General features: G+C 33.2%; 1 long non-coding RNA gene across 1 annotated transcript; it reads right to left on the minus strand.

The window, feature by feature from the left end:
- Nucleotides 1-299: 299 nt before the first annotated feature.
- On the minus strand, nt 300-8294 carry LOC125496960 (uncharacterized). The gene is made up of 6 exons (XR_007273426.2): nt 7886-8294; nt 7593-7772; nt 2931-3752; nt 1997-2122; nt 1217-1345; nt 300-726 (listed from the first exon to the last, which is right to left on the minus strand). It is a non-coding gene; the product is annotated as an uncharacterized LOC125496960 (long non-coding RNA).
- Nucleotides 8295-20678: the final 12384 nt, after the last annotated feature.

A 20678-nucleotide genomic window follows, 5' to 3' on the forward strand; every position in this document is an offset into this window, starting at 1 on the left:
CATACAAGCTTCTCCAAGAAAATTATGACAATGTGGTCTGGAAAAGGTTAGTTTGTAATAACCAAGCTACTCCAAAAAGCAAGTTTATTCTATGGCTAGCCATGCTAAATAGACTTGCTACAGCTGAAAGAGTGAGTAAATGGAGTAGGGAAGTGAGTCCCTTGTGCAAGTTGTGTGAAAATGATATAGAAAATGTGCAGCATTTGTTTTTCAACTGTCCTCATAGTAAGACAATCTGGAGCAAGGTTCTCAGATACATGAACATCCAGCCTCAAGTAACTGCTCAAAATGAAGTGGAGTTGGCTATCAAAAGAGCTTGTAGCACTAAGGATAGTAGTAAGTTGTTTGTTATGATGTATATAGAGAGCTTGTATACCATCTGGTTACAGAGAAATGCCAAGTTTTTTAGGGATTCAGATATAAATCCTAATCAACTTGTTAGAAATATCATTTTTAGAATTGTTGTTAGATGTAGTGAGAAGCAAAAACAAATGTTAGTGTTGTAAGCAGCTGCTTTGGCTTGTTTGGTTGGCATTAGGAGTAGTCTGTTACTCTAACGCTGTAGATTGTACCCAATTTTTTTGGTTGTCAATAATAATTTTGAATTGCCAAAAAAAAAAAAGGACACAATAACTAAAATTTTCTTCTAGCAAGATCAAGTCGATTCCAGATGACCATTAGCACAAGTTCGTCAAGCTCCCCTCTCTGAGCAGCTTCTTCAATTTTCTACAAAATGGAAAGAAATATAAAATGTGCCAATAATTATTAGATCTAGATTTTTATAGGTTCTAGATACATTTGATCTGTTACACAAAATTGTTGTTACACAAATTTTAGGAGCAGCTGCATGACATGTATCAAACATCAGTAAGAAGTCAGGTACACAAAAAAGTGAGCATGCTAACCTGTTTAATAGATTTTTCAAAGTTACAAATTCTTATAGATGACACGCCACATCATTAGTCAATGGTGTGACACACGTTGCTCAAAATACATAAATGGAGTCACCAGCAATGCATAAATTGAGTTAGTGATGAGGATTAGTTAATTAATGCATCAATGAGGTTACTGATAAAGCTTTAAATGGTTACTATAATGTCTTAATGGGGTTCTGAAAAGCTGCAGTTACGCACTATCAATTAAGCGCGGGACGTGTCAAAGAGAAGACGAGTTGTTCAAAATAATCTACAATAATAACCAGTTTAAGAAGTGGTACCTTGACTAGTTGCTTGTGCTAGAGGCGCTGCTGATGGCGGCAGTGGAGGCGGAGTCAAATTCGGCACATTTCCAAAGAAGGAATTGAGTTCATATCACACGAAGCAACTCGGTTCAACCATCATTACCCCTGAAGCCGTATAACTAGGTTGAATACAACACGTTGGAAAAACAGAAAGCGAACCTTGAATACACTCTAAACATCGTATCCTAGACGAATCAGGAGTACACTGCACAAGCCCATATTCTCTATTGATATTTGAACCTCAAATAAATAAAGAAGGGAAATGGGGCTAGAAATGAAGAAACTCAATTCTCCTAGAGCTGATGAAGTTATAATCAGATTCCACCACAAATTACCAATAAGTTCGCACTCTACACATCAACTATCACCAATACCAGTGCAAGGAGTATTGAAGGGAGAACTGAATATAATTTTAGATGTGATATCCCTGCCAACACGTCTGAAGACTAAAACTACTTGACTCTGCAGGTTAATAACATAGGCAGATTTTGTAAGATATCTAGATAATAACAAAGCCTTTGAACACTAGGTGTCCTCTGAAATATCATGCAATAAAAGTTGAGCAAGCCCACGGTATATGAGTAACACAGGGAGAAAATGTATTAAATTCACATATATTATCGATATAGATATAGCTGGATCAGAAAAATGCAATTTATAAGATTGTTAGTTGACAAAGGGAAGCTCTAAAGAATTGATAATAACATGAGGCTCAATAACACTGGAAGGACTGAAATACGAGATGATAGAAATTACCATTTCCACATAGATTAGCCATTACTCCAGCAACCATGCGAAGAGTTTGTGGATCTTCTGCATCATCAGCTGTTATTGACAAGAGACTGATTCCACCTTCGGCTACTATAAGTTCTTGATTGGCTTCTGCAAGTCCCAATAAGAGACGACACAAGAATAAGAGTAAAACTACATATAGACAGCCAACTCCGCGGCCGTCCAGAAACTGTGGGGACAAAACACAAACAGGACCCTAGCTTTCTTGAAATAAAGGAAGCAAACATTTACCAGAGCGTGTTTCAGTGGACATTATAGCCCGCTGTGAAGTTGTAGAAAACATAGGTAATGCGTGTTTCAGTGGACATGTTTCAGTGGACACAACTAAATAGAGAACATTGATATTGAGAGATTTCATAAATGCCAGAGCCCTTTCTAAAGTAAACCACAAACCCCTTTCATTCCGAAACAACTCCAGTTTCTTTTCATTTCACCAGATAAGATCATCAATTCCCAAGTAATAGACTTTCTCAGCAGACACCAAATCAACAACAATTCAGCTTAAAGCATGCCACATTTATGCATTAAAATAACATAAACAAACATAACTTTCCATCATGAATATAAAAAAACCCCAAACAAAATCATAAATTATGGAAAAAAATCAGAACTCATCAACCACACAATTAAACTAATGAAAAAAAACACCCAAATGTAAAATTTAGAAAAATTTACATACCAAAATGAAAAACCAGAGAACTCATAAGGGCTTTATTGCATATAACAATAGAAACAGAAGAAAAAACTGAGAGACTTGAGCTTCTCCAAACATTAAAGACACGAAATCTCCTGGTGAAATTTATTTCCAACAGCGAGATTTGAGCTTCTCCAAACATTAAAGACATATCTAAACCAAAGCACACAGCAAAGAATACAAAAGCCGGTTAAGAGAACTTACAAAAGTGTGCGGTCCTCACGGACATTGTTGTCAACCTCAATCATCTTTGACCCAGCCAAGAGCTGCATTACCAACCCAGACGTCACAATAGAGATGATACCGAGCTCCATGACAGTTCCACGGCTAGAAGCGAGGATAACAAGCATCCAATAGAATGGATCAGCACCCGTCGTGGAGTGAATTCCATAAAGTGGAAGCTTACTGCACACTAGAAATATGAACAACGAAATAACAGTGTAGATGACCTTTTCTCTGAAGGGAACCTTCCTGTCTGCACTTTGCACCTCAGGAAGGAAGGACAAAAATGGTCTGAGCAAATACAATACTCTAAATCCTCCTCCCATTCTGAAACTACTCAGGTAATTCACAATTCTTATAACCTGTCAAAACACATACCATATATAAGTCACTGTAACAGCCCGCACTTCCGAGCTGCTAACTAATTACAATTAAGATACACAAAACACAATCAACACTTTAAAAACCTCGAATTTACATTTATTCATACCTGTAACAGCCCGCACTTCCGAGCTGCTAACTAATCACACTTAAGATACACAAAACACAATCAACACTTAACAAACCTCGAATTTGCATTTATTTACAACGGAAACAAAACCTATAAAAATGATCCTGGATCTGTGGATTAGGGGCCCACAATATAACAACTTGAAAATCAAATAACAGATTACGAATACTTTGAAACAAAACATTTAACTTTAACCTCAGCCCACCATATCATAACATAAAACTCTTCTTCTTGATCAATAATCATATTCCAAGACCTCCACATCAACCCTGCAAAATCACTAACAATGAACCCTGCCCCCACCAGGACAGGTTCGAAGAACAAAATCAGAAAAACTGAGTACACACACTGTCCAACCAGAAATTCATTTTAGTGGCTTAAAATATAGTTGTGCGGTTTATTACTCATCAAGTGGAACAATCCCAAACTTCAAAAATACTTAAAATCAAATAGTTAGAAATGTTTTTATCACGACTCCAGCAACCCTTAACTAGAAAGTCCAAGAAAGAGTACTCATACATATATTACAGATAATAAGTTCCTTGCCATAAGGACAAAGTTCAACAACAGTTGAAATACATAAGCTCATCCCAAAACCTCATTTTGGTGGCTTAAGACCATTCGTATACAATTCATGCTAGAATTCAGTATGCTTCACAAGTAAGGTACTTGTTTAAAAATTTCAAGATGACTATCCTTGCACAATCGTATTAAAGTAAGAATTTTTATCATGAAGATCACCACTTAGATCATTCAAAAACCCTTTGGGTCGATAGCATTTAATTTCATTGGGTAAAGCGAACACGAATAGAGAGGGGCTCCTTACACAAGGAGCCGACTGTCTCTAAGCTAATGGAGGTCGTCACCCCACCGTTTAAATATTTATGCTTGCAAGCCTTAACCAGGACATGTCCCATTTTTATTATCTGCTGGACTTTACCCACCCAGCGAGGGTTCGGAAGGAGATCACCCATCCTCCAAGGGTTATTGTTCATACCGTACCTTATTTAGTATCGGCCTTTACCCACTTGTATCCATAGTTTATTTACATAAATAGTTTAACTGCACAGTTTATCAATACCACACGTGTTCCAAAGAACACATATTTATCCATGAAGAGGAAAAAGAATCACAACTATTATTGTGTTACTAATCATTGCAAGACTTGGATCTTCTTTTGAAATCTTTTGTTTTACGTTAACAATTTCACATATTAGTTACGTGTAAAGATATAAGGAAATAATCAATTCTTTACTGCTTGTAAAAGTCGTATAGGCACTTAGTGTGCTCATTTAAACTTTACCAAAAGGGTTGAGTTAACTTGAACATTTGGAACTTTTGTCAAAATAATTACAGCAAAAATACTGAACTTAAAATGAACATAACTTCTTGCTTGGTACTTCGAATTAGGAATTTCCAAAACTTAACCTCAATAACTTTTGGATCATGACTACTCAAAGGAACAATACCTGCTCCATAACACATATTGAGCATCTCGCTCCATAAATGTTGTTTACTTTCCCCATAAAACAATAACTAAATCATAATGCTAATTTCTCAATAACACAAACTTATATCTTTGAAAACTTGTACTCTTGCTCTTAATTCGTATCGAATACTCAGTTCCAAAGTGTATCAATGACTTAAACTTCCGTCCGTAAATTAATATAAAGCAAAACAAAGTTGAAATGTAATTAACATATCCAAAATACTTGAACCTCAATAATCTTATTATAACACAAACTCGAATCTCAAATAATCTCACTTACCTTAAATATTCTTTTAAAGGGAGTAATAATATACATAAAAGGTATTCAAAATCAAATGCCTCTCAGCAGTCAAACCCATAACATAATCAAAATGTAAAATATGTTTCTCAAAGACTTATAAGATAGTTAACTATTATCGAGACCTAATTCTAAACTCGTACAATTAACCTGTAATGTTTTACTTATAGACTATAAGGTATCCTCTAACACGTTTTGACAATTCCCTTCATCATAATAGTTTCTCTTTGTACTTGGACTTCCGTCTTTAACTTATAGCATCGAAACTATAGTATTCCAGAATTCTCATGATATGAATTTTCCCCTTAAAGGTTTTCTTATCTCCAATACATAAACTCTCATTGCCAGAATATAACCTTATTACATTATCATAAATCGCCTATAATTACTATGACAATTCAAAATATCTCACTCCATATTTCCCAATGCTCAACTCGTTGTCCTCATGCTTCTTAAATATATAATTCACAGCCATACGTCCCCATGTATTTGTACTAAAAGCTCATATTAGTCTTAACACCGTACCATACGCTTAGTATTGTCATTATATACCTTTATTTACCATGCTCTTTATTATCTATATTTATATTTTTCTTTCCCAACATCCATTTATATAATCTTACTCATCCAATAGAAGAAATTATGCTCCAAACTCTCATTAGGGGAAAAAAAGAAAGGGCTGCGGAGGAAGGACTGCGCTTTTCCTAAAAGCGCAGCCCTACTAGTGAAGGGCTGCGCTTTTTAAAAAAGCGCAGCCCTACATAGCAGAAGGGTTGCGCTTTTTCAAAAAGTGCAGCCCTTCACTTAGTAGGGCTGCGCTTTTAGGAAAAGCGCAGCCCTTCTTACCTACAGAAGGGCTGCGCTTTTCCTAAAAGCGCAGCCCTTCCTAAAAAAATTTGAAATAAAAAAGTTCGCGGGCTTCAAATATTAAGCGGGATTCGTCAAATATATCCCTCATTCTTCTCTCTCCTCTCTCACGTCCCTCATTATTCCTTTTCCTCCTTCTCTCACGTCCCTCCTCCCTCTCCTCCCTCTCCTCCTTCTCTCTCAAAAACTCCCAGAAACGTTGCGACAAAAACGCTGAAATGATTTGCACTAATCATGCCGATGGAGTCCGATTGCCTATTGTGATACCTTTTCGGAAGCGGAACGGGCCAACGATTCGTTGTGAAGGGCTGCGCTTTTACCTAAAAAGCGCAGCCCTTCGTTGTGAAGGGCTGCGCTTTTCTAGCGCAGCCCTACTTAAAAAGTGAAGGGCTGCTACTGAAAGGGCTGCTGTCAAAAAGCGCAGCCCTACATGCCTTTTTCAGTGCAGCCCTTCTTCATTTTTCCACTAGTGTCTTTTACTTGACCCCTTTGCGGATATGATCTTTTATTACATAAGTATTGTAAATTATATCTCTCTAATCGATACTCCTCTAAACCACCACCAAGATTGGATCCTTTATTTCACTGATACGACATTCATATCTCAAATCCTACACATCATCTGAACTCACAAACCTCTCGTAAAAACTCCATTAACTCATAAATTAATATTTGACCTTTTAAATTCACATCCAAATTTACTACTCCCTAACTATCTAATCTACGTCCACCACATAACATCTTCATTCTTAGTTAGAACCTCCCAACAATTACTTCATCCTTCAATTATGACATCACAAATCTTCATTCTTAATTATATAACCAAGCTCCATATTATTTTCGGAGATTTCTTTGGGTGATACCATTCAACCTTGTTTATACGCCATAAGTAAATCTTGGGATATGACTACTTCTAATAATATCCTCAAAGCGGCAATTGTATTTATTAAATAGAACTTCACAAGTACCCATCTCACAGCAAACTCATTCTAACTTAGATTCCAAACTCCATATAACATAATCCATCCATGATATTTTGTAAAGATATAACTTGTTTCACTAGACTTACGTGTTTCCAAACTTAAATCCGATAATAATATTCATTAATTGACCCAAATTTGAGAGACTTTTTCCCATGAGAACTTCTTCATAAAAATTTAAGTAGGAGTAAAGATCCTCCCCATCATTAATAGAACTAGAAAATTCTGATTTCAAAGAGTATTATCAAACGACATAATTTATAAAAATTAATTTTTATAAACTTACTTAAGAGGCTTACTTCATATTAGAAGCTTTAATCCAATAAGAAAGATAAAATATTCAATCTTTAAGTTTAACAATTCTTATCATAATTATATTTGCTAATCAATAACAAAATTGAGAACCAAGTTTATTTCTAAAATCAGAATATAAAATCCAATTGCACCACACTTGAATTGGAATAAAGGAGATAAGGAATTAAGAAAAATTAGCTTATACCTTCATATGGAAAGGAATACCAAAATAATGGCAGCAACAAGGCAAGCAAGCCAATCACGGCAGCAGCGCAACACAAAGTACAGCAGTAGTGCTAAACTTGTGTAAGGCGTAACTCATAGCTCCGAACTCCAAATTGAGCGATTTTTGTGCTCAAATTCATTAGCTCAAAGTGATCTACAACTTTGATTCGGAAACAAAGAGAAAAATTGGATTGCATGTTATAGATAATTGAGGAAACAGATTGTCGGAATAAAAACAGAGGAGAGAGATGTAGATAGGAACACCAAACTTACAAAGACCATAACTCATAGCTCTGAACTCCAAATCAAGTGATTTTTGGGTCTAAGTTCAATAACTTTTCGAGATCTTCAACTTTGATTCATAAGTTTGGTCAAATTCCAACTCCAAAATGCAGAAATTGAGCATGCACAGTACGGGGTATAAAATCAGAGGAGAGAGAAAATTATTGTTTGGGGTTTTATTTTGGTTTTAAGGTTTCTCCCAATTCTTAACCACTTGGGTCATTAAACTGAAATCTTGAAGAGAATAATTGATCTATGGGAAAAATACACTTTGGCACTTGATTGAGAAGTTATGAAGAGGAGAGAGTGATGCTCTAGCATCTAGAGTAGGTAGCATGAGTGAGGAGACATAATTTGTAATTAAAAATGGGTTTCTCTTTATTTCAAAACTTAAAATCCTTAACACAATGTCTCTATTATATAAAATTCATACTAACTTATTTGTGCTTGGAACTTACTTTAGACGATAAAAATAATTCTCAAAGTAATTTCTTTCTATCTTCTGCTATCTCTTGATTAAAACGTGTCTGAAAATATCAGCTATTATACTTATCAAATCTCATTTATAAAGTCGTTATTAAACCTGCTTAAAATATAGGCTATTACAGTCACCATCAATACCTTAACCCGAAACCGAATGCAACCATTACTACTACTACTAGGGCTGGTTAACAGGCCGGAATCAATCGAGTTTGTGTTCAGGTCAATAATTTAAAGAGACTAAATAATATCTTCACAAGAGTTCATACAATGCTTTATTACGATCTAACAATAGTAATTACACCAATCAATACAGCAATTGATGCAAAAATAAGCAAATCGATCCACAAAATCAAAGACATCGGTATAAAAATTCAATTCAACAAAATCAACAGCATACCAAAACCTAAAACACGCAAATCAACAGCTCAAAATCCCTAACTTTTTTTTTCATATTACTCATTCATGCATCGTGTTTATCAAATCTCAAATCAAAAATAAAACATGATCTTTTAACTAACTATCTACAAAAGAAAACGCTTGTAATTGAACAACAAACGACAAATCTGATAAATCAAGCTCAAGAACAACACATTGCAGCACAAACGCATTGAAAATCACGCCACATTTTAGAATTATGAAACCCTAAGTTAAATCATTATAGCATAAACTTTTAAGGTGAAACCTTTGAATAACTCAATGTTGACACTCCTTTTAAAAACAATTTCATCATTATTATTGTTATTGTTAATTTCTGGACTAATTTTGATATTGTGGTTTGTTAAAATTAATGGGTTGAGAAGGTGCAATTTACCTGAAGTTGATTCAACGACCTTAACCGAACAAGCTGAAGTTGGGGTTTGATCTTCGAGGTGACAAATAGTGAAGGAGGATAATATGGCGGAAGTTTAGGTTGCAAGAAAATCTGCTTCTTCTTAGATGTTAAGATAACGAATCCGAATATGAAACTGGATTCATGTCTAAATCACTTCGTCTAACCTCATTCCAAAGAGAACTCCAATTTCGTAAAAAAAAAAAAAAAAAAATTCGAGATGAAAATTAGGGGTTTTACGCATGAGATTAAGAAGAAAAAAGAATCGAAAATGAAAATGAGAACTGAGAAGAATGATTGAGGGTCGAATTGAGGAGAGAAAATGTCAGAGAAGCGTTGGAGAGAAGGGAGGTGAGATATTAGCAATTTGAGGGTTTTCAGTGGGGGAAGAACAGTTACGAGAGAGGGTCAATTTGAGGAGAGAGAATGTGAGAGGGGGGCGTTGGAAGAATACCCAGAGGCTAGGGTTTGCTTTTCATTTCAAGCGGTTAAATTATTCAAATGCTACGGTTAACCGGAGCATTTGACTCATTTTACATTTTTTTTTTTAAATTTCGTTATTTTCATAATTCCAAATGCTCCGTTTTTATTAAAATAGTAGTATTTGTAATGTAGCAAAAGAGTTTTTTTCCACTAGTGCCTTCCTATACTACCCATTCTCACAATGCAACAAGTAAAACTTTAAAGGCATGAAAAATAATGCAGACACTCTTTATAAAATAATAATAATTAACTGAATTAAAAAAAAATCGACTAGAAAAAAAAATTCGGACCTAATAAGGTCGAAGGGGAAAAAAATATCGATTCTAGAAAATTTCAAAAATGTTTCTAAATTCCGAAAAAAATTTCAAACAACGAAATTTTCGAAAAAAATATTCGGACTTTTTTTTTTATGTAAAATAAATTATGTCTCCTATAATATTATAATATGATATATTCCTATAAAATTTTCAAAATCAATAAGTAGGAGCAATTCTAATGGTTCTTTCAAATAACTAGTAAGCTAGTCAGGCGCCTAAAAGTTTTGAAAATAACCTCAAGCTCCCAGATACCACTTTGTAACACCCCGATAATTCTCTCTTTTAAGAAATACCTTTATAATATAAAAGTAGAGAATTACCCAAGCATTATCGCCCGTGTGATAACGTATCGGCTTATTCAGAATTTTGCAACGGATAAACATATAATTAACTTTAACCTTTTATTATAAATAAAATCAAGTGCTTCGAAATCAAACAATCTAAATGAGTCTACTCAAACAACTTAATAAAATACGTTCTTATTAATGCAGAAAAGTAAAATATACTAGTTACACATTCTTTCCATTCCAGATTCCCAATGATGCACATCTGCGAACCTGTAATGTCTATGCCTTACTGAATCTGGTAACCAAAATGTGTCATCACTGGATCAATAAGGCAAAGTCATGATCACAATCACAAACAAAGCATGTAATCAGCAAAGCTAAGTACTACATACTAAAACATAATCATTTCTAACATGATACTAAATAAATAACATGCAGGGATAAATAATAATATAATCATATAACATTCTGCAGACAACTTTTACTGAACTAAACTCTAAACATATTTTTATTACTTTAATGTAATAGTTACTTGGACTCGAGTTGTCTTATTTACTAATGCCTTCACTAAGAAGACGAAATACGGGCGCAACTCCGTATTCCAGAATGACCTGTGATATCGAGGAACCTTTTTAAAAAATATAGGAATGGTGATTAATGCACCCCCAGGAAAGCCATGGCACGCTCACCATGAACCCCAACTCCTAATGCCCAAGTCTAGACATGCAACAGTCTAAAGTCTATAACTATCTTCGTTACACTTTACGTTATTTACATGTTATCGCTTGTTATGACACACATACAAGCAATCACAGAAATACAAATCAATCATTTATAATTGAACTTCTTTTATCTTAGGATTAAATAGGTGATCATAACTTACAATCCAAGACTACTTTCTTTTAATCTTAAACTTTCTTATTTTGTCGAATCTAGCCAACAATAATCTTACCTTTAAAAAGGCATAACTTATCAACTTACCAAATAAGGTCCACAGTCCTCATAAGATAGTGAAAATAATACTTGTAAGGGAACACATGAATAACATGATTCAATCTCTCTATAACATATATTAATTACCCCATGTGAATTAATAAATAAGGTTTCCTTCCACATGCTTGCATCAATAGTTCCATACAAACATGACAATCTTACTTTAACTCATAATAAATCTCAAAATCAACATGTTTGCTCACAGGCATAAAACATGTAAAAATCAATCATACTAGAAATCACATATGAACTTATAAAGTTCCTATACATGATACTACAACTTTTTCTCCTTAAATCATGATACTTATCACATAGCACACAGGTATGTACGTACCTTGTGTAAACTAGTCGGCAGGCCACTTTTAATTCTTTAAAAGTCTCCTACAGAATATTCTCCGAGTAGAAATCAATATAAACTAAATCAATACTCTTAAACAAAAATACAGCAACTTTAAAATATTTAAAATCCCCTTCAAATATACTCAAAAGTTGATTTTTCTATCAAAACTTCAATTATTTTTAATTCCTAGCATAGTACTATCATACTAGTAATTAAAATTCTTAAAACTCCATAAATAAAATCCTTTATGAAATTCCAGCAACTTTTAAAATCACAAAACCCTTTTTAAATATATGTAAACATGATTAAATTCATAATTTAAACCAATCTCATAGTATACAACATGCTACTATGGTTTTCTAATAATTAACACCCTAAAAATCCATGTTTTAATGATTAAAACTTCAATCTAACAATAATAAATAAATCTGAATTTTTATTCTTATAATATATAATATATGTGAATCAAGATTATTTATTAAAACAGTAAATTAAAATAATAATCATGATTAACATTAATATAAAGCATAAAAACATAGTCTTTAATGGAATCTTGAGGAAGAAGAAAAGAAATTAACCAACAAGAAAAGAACATGGAAGGCACCGAAAACAGAAGACCCACGACAGAAGCAACAGTGCACGGACCTTGGTGGTTTTGAAGGCTTTGTGACGTTTCTTGTTGAAGAAGAAACGTTACTTGAAGAAGAAGAAGAAGAAGAAGAAGAAGAAGAAAGAAAGAAAGAAAGAAAGAACTTGAAAGAGAGAAAAGAAAAAAAACCATGAAGCTAGGAATAGAGAAAGAGTGCCATGAGATTTGAGTGTGAGGAGAGAGAAAATAATTCTTGTGTGGGGTAAAATAATTAGGTATTAGGATGTTTATAAGGAGGCTTCCTTTTGGGCTTAGGAAAAGGAGATTGAGCTTAATTAAAATTGATGATGAACAGGATAAATAAATTAGAACTTCTAACATCAATATGATTCCTCTTTCCTAATATACTTAGAATTTAAGTTCCTCAAGTCCACTTAGACTTATTTTCCAAATCAAATTAGTATTTCAAACCTTTTTCAAAGCATGCCTAAATAAAACTTTCTTAAATCCTTAAAATAATTTCGTTTGACTTTTAAAATAGTCAACCTTTTTATATAGTCAAATCATTTAAAACTAAATTATGTTTAAATATAAATATATAAATACTAAAATATATTTATAAAATCCTTTAAAATTATGGGGGATTACATAATAGCACTGTGAAAATCCATTTGTGTCTCCCCTTTTATTCCCCCTCCCACTTTCTCATTTAAACATGTAATCTCATTAACATCACCAAAAACTATAGTAGAAATGTTAACTCTCTCACACAAGCATCTCATCAGTTTCCAAGTTTGATGTTTATCTGCCGCTTCGGGCCAGCCATAAACACCAATATCATACCACACCACCACATCATTCTCATCACACACATCAACTGCAAAATTATAATCCCCCGTAATTTTATGAATTTTATAGATGCATTTAATATATATTATATATATTTTAGTGTTTAAATGATTTATTTCATAAATGATTGACTATTTAAAAGTCAAAAGAATTATTTAATAATTTTAAGTTATCAAATATTTTATTTGGTCATACTTTAAAATTTATTTAATAGCTTAAACATCTTTTGGTTTACTAAAAAGGATTTTAATTTGGGTTAAAGGAACCCAACTATGACAAATACCCAATCATTAAATATTATTAAAGAAAAAATACAATTTTCTATGCCCAAAAGGGGTTAACTATATAAATTCCAAAACTCCAAAATTTTCCCACACTTATTTTCTCTCTCTTCCTTCTCCTCTTTGTTTCCGGCCTCCTCTTTCTTTTCTTTTCTCTCTCTCGTTTTCTCTCGCTCCTCCTATCCGTCTATCGGCAGCCACGCGAGCCACCACCGACCGTCGTCACCCAGCAGCCGCCCTTGCGTCGCCGTCCTTCCTCTCTTTTGGTTATTTCTTCCTCCCTTATTATATATTTAATGTTAAAGTTTATATTTTAAAGGATCGATTTAATGTTTTCATGATTAAAGTTTATAGTTTGATGATTTAAATATAAATTTCAGATTATGTAATTTATATAGTGAAGTAATTAAATTTCAGATTTATTTATTATCTTTAAATTAAGGTTTTAAGTATCAAAGCATGGATTTTTAGGGTTTTATGAGTTGAAAAATCATAGTAATATATTATAGTTTTTGAAATTGATTCCTCTTATGATTATGATTATATTTAAGTATGTTTTAAAGGGTTTTAAATATATTATAAGTTTGCTGAGATTTTTATTAGTATGCTTATGATGGAGATTTAATTCTGAAAGTATGAGTTTGTTAGGGTTTTAATGACTAGTATAGTAGTACTATACTAGGAAGTATTAATAATTCAAGTTCTAATGATTTGAAAGGTTTTTAAACACTTTTAAAGAGGGTTTCAAGTATTTTCAAGTTGTTGGAAATTTATTAGAGTATTGATTTGTGGTTATGTTGATTATTGATAGGCCGAGAATTCTTTTTAGGCGACTTTTAAGCTTGTTAAGGTGGACTTGCATTTTGTCTAAACAAGGTACGTACATACGATGAATAGGAATATTCCACAAAATATTCCTCTGGCTTCAAAAAAATTTCTCGAATATCTAATGTTATATATAACCATGAGATAGGAATATTCAACAAGATATTCACCCGGCTGGATAACCATTAAACTTATCTTCATAATTTCTTGAGCAGTTTAAGAGTATTGGCATACCTCAAGTGTATATTATATTATCTCCAACAAGAATACTGAAGACATAGACAAGGAAAGTCCACCCAACATTCTCGTAAAAGTTCAACAATTTGGCAAGCTTGGATTAAAAAAAAAGTCTTCCTAACTCATATAACTCAGCTAATTGTTGTGAGTTGTTGCTTTTGATCCATTATTATAAGCTAATTTGTTTCAAACAAAATGAAGCCAACATAATTTTATATGATGGTAAAAAAATAAAATCGAAACTCAATCACAATTAAACACTCAAAAATCGTGTATGTGATACAGTCTCGAGGGGGCAATTTATACGCATGAGAATTTTGTCAAATGCTGATAATTGTTGTTTGACTCGTAAAGTCAACTTATGACTTTTATAATTTAAGCTTGATAATTAAATTATCCTATTTTTATTAAGTCATTTAGTATTTGGTCAAATTCCCATTAAATGAAAGTTGGGCTCTTTAGAGGGTTTATGTCCATGACGCCCATGTGGCAGGATAGGTGGAAACCCTAAGTTCAATGAAACTCTATAAATAGAGCCCTCGTCTTCATTTGAGAGGAGGAGAAATCATACTCTAGAGCTAGCAAGAAGAAAAACATAACGCACAACCTAAACCTCTCAAGCACTCCATCTGCCAGTCAAGTTACATCAAATTCTCTCCCGGAAGAAGGAACAAGATCAACCTTCGATGAGATCAAGCCCGAAGGCCTCTTATTCAAGAAGATCATATTTATTCGTGAGCAACAACAAATCAGCATCAAATCATTTTCGAAGAAGACGAACAACAAGCATTCAACATGACGTTCTACTCTAGAAGTTCTACCTTGGACGAGATCAAGCCTCGATGGCCCTCATTCAAGAAACTAAAGTCAATAGTTCCTGAACTTACCAAACTAGTTCATGAACTAATTGGAGATTGAAGCAGAGGAAAAAATATTAGAGATTGTATTCACAAATTCAAATCAATAAAATTGACTATTTTGTTACATTTATTTTGACTATGTTTGGAAGACCATTGTTAAAATTTGTGTTTGCAATGTGTTTTAAGATATCATCACAATTTACAACCTATAAAATAGACAAGTTTTGTCACATGAATAAAAAAACGAAAAGGTTAATGTGCATAACTATTGGAAGATTAAAAACCTTTAGTTTAGGCAAACAATAGGATAAATGATTGAGAAGTAGGACAGAATCAGTGGAAGAACTCCAACCTCTCTGTTATGAGCCTGGGGCTTTTATTATCAGGATATTTCTATATATAAAAAAAAATAAGTGATGCTTTTCAATTTGTTTGTCAGTTTGAATTTATCTGATTATTAAATAAAAAAATTTACATATATAAAAAGATTATAGAAATGGTTTGATGTTGAGTTTGTTAAGGACAATTACATAGGTACAATCAAGATCACTAAAATGTTGTAAGTTATATCAATAAAACAGGCAGAATAACTGCACATGATAATGACCAAGTTGAGTAAGTTTTTAGCTCTATCAAAATTATGTTTCCTCTTTGCTATTCAAGTTAGTCAGTTATCTTATTTGAGTTCATGTCCTTTAAAGGTGGCAAACGGGTCATATAAGACGGGTATGGGCCAGGTCATGCTCGAGTCATCATTACACTCGGGTCAAAGTCAATTTCGGTTCAAGCCTATGAAATTGCGGGTGCAGTTAGTTACATGTTTGATGACTCGTGTCAATATCAAGTTGGTTTGAATTGGTTTGGGATTCTGGTTGAGTTATCTTTGGAATTTGTTTTGCTTTGCGATAACTTTAGCAATTACATAATTTATTTTCTTTTTTTAATAAATTTCGAAAACTTTTCATTCATCGCCAAAAACTATTTCCGATGTTATTTCGACATGGGATACTCCTTCATGTTTCCCTTAATTCCATATAGGAAGAACAAAAAGTTAAGAAGATAATCGTATCAGTGTACTTCTTGTGTTTTCAAATTATATGGATTTTTACTAAAAAAATATTTCAAAATATAAGATATATTTTAGCTCAAAAGTTTGTTTCAAATATAAGACATTCTAAAATAACAATGAAAAATTAAATACAACTTTATACTAACAATATAAGATTATAAGCTATTCTATAATAGCAATATTTAATGTCAATTCTTGTTACCTATGCAAATATAACCAAAACTAAATAATTATTAATATGTGTAAAAGTGATTTACATGTCGTATAATTTAAAAGGAATGGAGTATTGAATAATTGTATCAATCTACATTAATGTATTGATTAAACTTACGAACTAATCTGCTATATTGGTAATGAAGCTTGCCTTCACTCACTTGGTGGGGAATCCACCTCATGATCTCAAGGTTAGGGGTTCGACCTATACCAAGTGAGGGGCACTTGGAGGATGATTCCTCTTACCTTTCTCCCTCCTTTCAATTGCTTGAACCTCTGGATTGGACCCTAGGGATGTCAGTAGGGTGGGTCAAGTAGGAGACCCACCTCATTCCCGCCCAACTGGGGCAGAAATCGGTCTAGGTCCGGTAGGGCAGTGGGCGGGGATGGGGATGAAAATATACCCGCTATAGGTGGTGGAGCGGGTGCGTATTTTATGTTATACACGCCAGCTTTGCCCCGCCCCGCCCCGCCCCACCCCCATCCACCTCGCTTCTCCTCCATATATTTTTTGTTGAAGAAGAATATTTCACAATATACATGTTTGATTTTCATTTCAAATGTACTATATAGAATATATTTTAATCTTAAATCACTATTTTTTCTTACATTTCTTAATTACCAAATTTTTTAGTATCCTCCTCTAATATAAGATTTAGTTCTTAATAGATATAAATTTCTCCTTTTACTATATTATGTCGTGGCATTACTTATGGAATGGGGTTTAGAGGATAGTTGGGGTGGGTATGAAATGGGTATGAAGTAGGTGTTTGTACCACGCATGTGGTGGGAAGGGATTGTTTCAAATATATGTACCCTTTGGGACGGAGATGAGTCTTGAAAATTTCCCTACAATGGTCGGCGGAGCAAGGATACAGATGAGACATATTCCGCTTCATACGCAACTCATTTTGTGACGGATAAATTTGCCCGCACCAGGAACATTTTGGAATTCATTGCTCAAGGTAAACCTGTGGTAACACATTTATGGCTCGAGAGTTGTGACCGAGCAGGTTCTTACATTTCTGACACAAATTACATTCTGAGGGACTTGAAGAGAGAAAAGGAACTTGGTTTTACACTACCTAGTTCATTGGATCGGGCAAGGCAATGCCCACTTTCAAAAGTACCTTTTCGAACTCTTTCTTTTTGGAAGGTTTAAGCCATAGGTTAGAACAACAACATCCAACTTATCCAAGTAAAAGTCGAAACTATTTCATATACAACAACAACAATGTGTCGTTTATATCAATTCATATACCTTCACCTCTTCAGGTTGACTCACCTCTCCCACACCTAACGACCACAACCTCCATATCACTCTATATTTCGATTTAAGTATCTGTTAGCTATAAACCTCCTTTAAAAAGCCTATCCCTCCAAAGAAGAGGACAAATATAGGCATTATGTTTTTATTTTCCTCATTCTGTTAATAATTTATAATTCAATAGTGTTCGAGTTGATTTTTCGAATAATTGTCCCCATCTTTGCATATTAACACTATCATTTTCAAAATTCTCTTTTTAGATAACCATGCCTGATTGTAGGAGTAAGCTAATAAATAATTGCATTTTTTTAAACATAAAGTATGACGGTATTCTCTTTGCACAAATTTACACCTTAAAGATTAGAGACGTTTTGTCTCTTAATACTATATATACAATATATGTACAATATATATATATACAATATAATGTACAATATATTTGTCCAAAACTCAAAAACTATCAGTAATGCCGAATGGGCCCTCTGCTATTGATTTCATATACACAATTCATCTGAAATCAATTTTCTAGTAGCAATGTCGAACATCTATTAACTTTTAATATGACTTCTATGTTCACATCTGCCTTTTATATACTAATGACTTGTGTTTTGTTCTTCAACACATCGACTAATCAAGTTATATCTCTCTTGCTTTTCAGATAAACATATATTTAGGGTGGAGATCAAAATAAGTTGCTCAAAAAAATTAATGAATAAAGGTTGTTAGCTTACGTAAGTGATGCTATAACAAGTGATAAAAGACCGAGACAAGTAACTTATAAAGACCTATATTTTGATGTTCTGTCCAACTATATAATCTGCCCTTGTTTTATTAGGAACTTAAAACTTAGACCATCAAATTGTTTTGTGGTTTGTTTTAACATTAAAGAAATCAAGTGATTCATTTTTTGCATTATATAAGGATTTGAATAAGATTTGTTAAAATTAACTAATAATTTTTTCTCCAGTTTTTAACTTATTCTCTCACGACATTATTTTATACTAGCTAGACATGTTCCTTGTATAAATAATATTTTACAAGTCACTCTACCTTTTATTATTTGTTTTAAAAAGAAGGAAATCAGAATAGGCGTCGTGCATATATGACCATTAATATGGAGATAAAACAAAGTGGATGAGAATTGAGTAGGAATCAAGTTTAGCGAACTCCAATTTCTTATTATAAGGTAGGGGATCTGATTTCGAATGAATGTCCTTGCTTTCTATCCTCAAATACATAGGCTTAAAAATTAAGTAAAGCAAGGATTTGATTTTAAATGCTCCTGTATAAAATCGATTCCTACACAAGTAATTACATGAATTTCTAGGACCGACACCAATAACTATATTTCTTAGTGAGACATGCTAGGTTTAAAATAACCTTTTGATACTATCAAAAACAAGAAACATGCATCCTCGATGGGAGCGCCTCTACAAGAGCTTCCACCCGACATTTAGGCACAATGGAAGTAGGCAAGTAGCTTGAGCCACTTCAATAAAAGAATTACCTTAAACATACTCCACATAGTTCGAATATTAGGACATACTCGTGCAATATTAGATTTACGTTCATTTGTTCATCAATTTTATATATGTTTGTCATAATGTCAAGGCTTGTATTCCAATCTTATGAAAAGATATACATATATTGGGATTTTTTTCCACAAGGAATATGCAACTATACACTTATATATAGTATATGTAACTCCCAGTTAGTCTATTTTCAGTTGGATTTGTTTTCAATAGCTATGTACTGTAGTTTTAAATTTATTCTAACGAAAATGTTGTTTCATATGCATATATATGACTTATCATAAAGCCACCCATATTCTAGAGTTGTATTACCCACAACCGGTGGACCACTTCAAAGTGGAAACATTGGTACCATCATGTTTAATCAGAGATACTTTTTAGATCGTACACATTAGGCCAACCAAAAGTCAAAGAGCCCACTTCTTGTGTAGTTGGGGGAGAAGGCCTTATAGATCTTGCTGTAAACAACTTGGGAATTATGTATGGAGATGCCTCAAGATTTGGGGCTTCAATCTTATACATGGAGGTATCATTACAAATATAATTATTTAAATTCTTTTATGTTTATTTTTCTTTTGTCATTTAATGTAACTCATTTTTGATTATTTTATGGTAGCATTGATGTTATGGCAATTCCATATCTTTTGGGTCTATAAACATAGCCATTGAGGATGAGGAAGTTAGAGGGTGTTTAACTTCCAAACAAGCACTAATGGATTTCGCGGAGCTAATATTTTTTTCGTAAACAAGAAACTTCTTTATCGAAATGTACCAATAATTCTCATGGGTTGCCCCTATTTGGGAAGTAGGTTTAATTTCTTTTGCATTAATTTAGTGAAGAGAGTTCATATATATTTGGATTTTTCTACGTTATACCACATGTTTATTTGATTTCTACGTTATACCCCAATATTTTTGAAATTTCAAATGATACCCTTAAACTTACTAGATTTTATGCATTTTGTCCTTACTATTTAATCAAAGGCAAATATTTTGTTTATAATTTTGTAACGTAATGAACAAATTTTGCTTATAAGATGTGTCCTTTAATAGTAATACTATGAAAAAGTTAACATAGCTCCTAAAGATCACAAAAAGGTAACAAATTTATGAAACTAAGTAGGCAATCGGGCACTATACATCAAAAAAACTAAGTTTAAGGTTACAATGTAGAACTTTTAAATGATTAGTGTACAACATAGAAAACGAAGAAATACAGGGGTATAATATATAAAATCCCTATATATTTTGATCTTGTAGCTATTGGACGTACTCTGAGATTGCTGCTGTTTTTTCATGCAAGGCTAGCCGCATAGTTTAGGCTTAAATT

This window comes from Beta vulgaris, chromosome 4, assembly GCF_026745355.1.
Source record: "Beta vulgaris subsp. vulgaris cultivar EL10 chromosome 4, EL10.2, whole genome shotgun sequence".
In the NCBI taxonomy this organism is placed as follows: Eukaryota; Viridiplantae; Streptophyta; class Magnoliopsida; order Caryophyllales; family Amaranthaceae; genus Beta; species Beta vulgaris.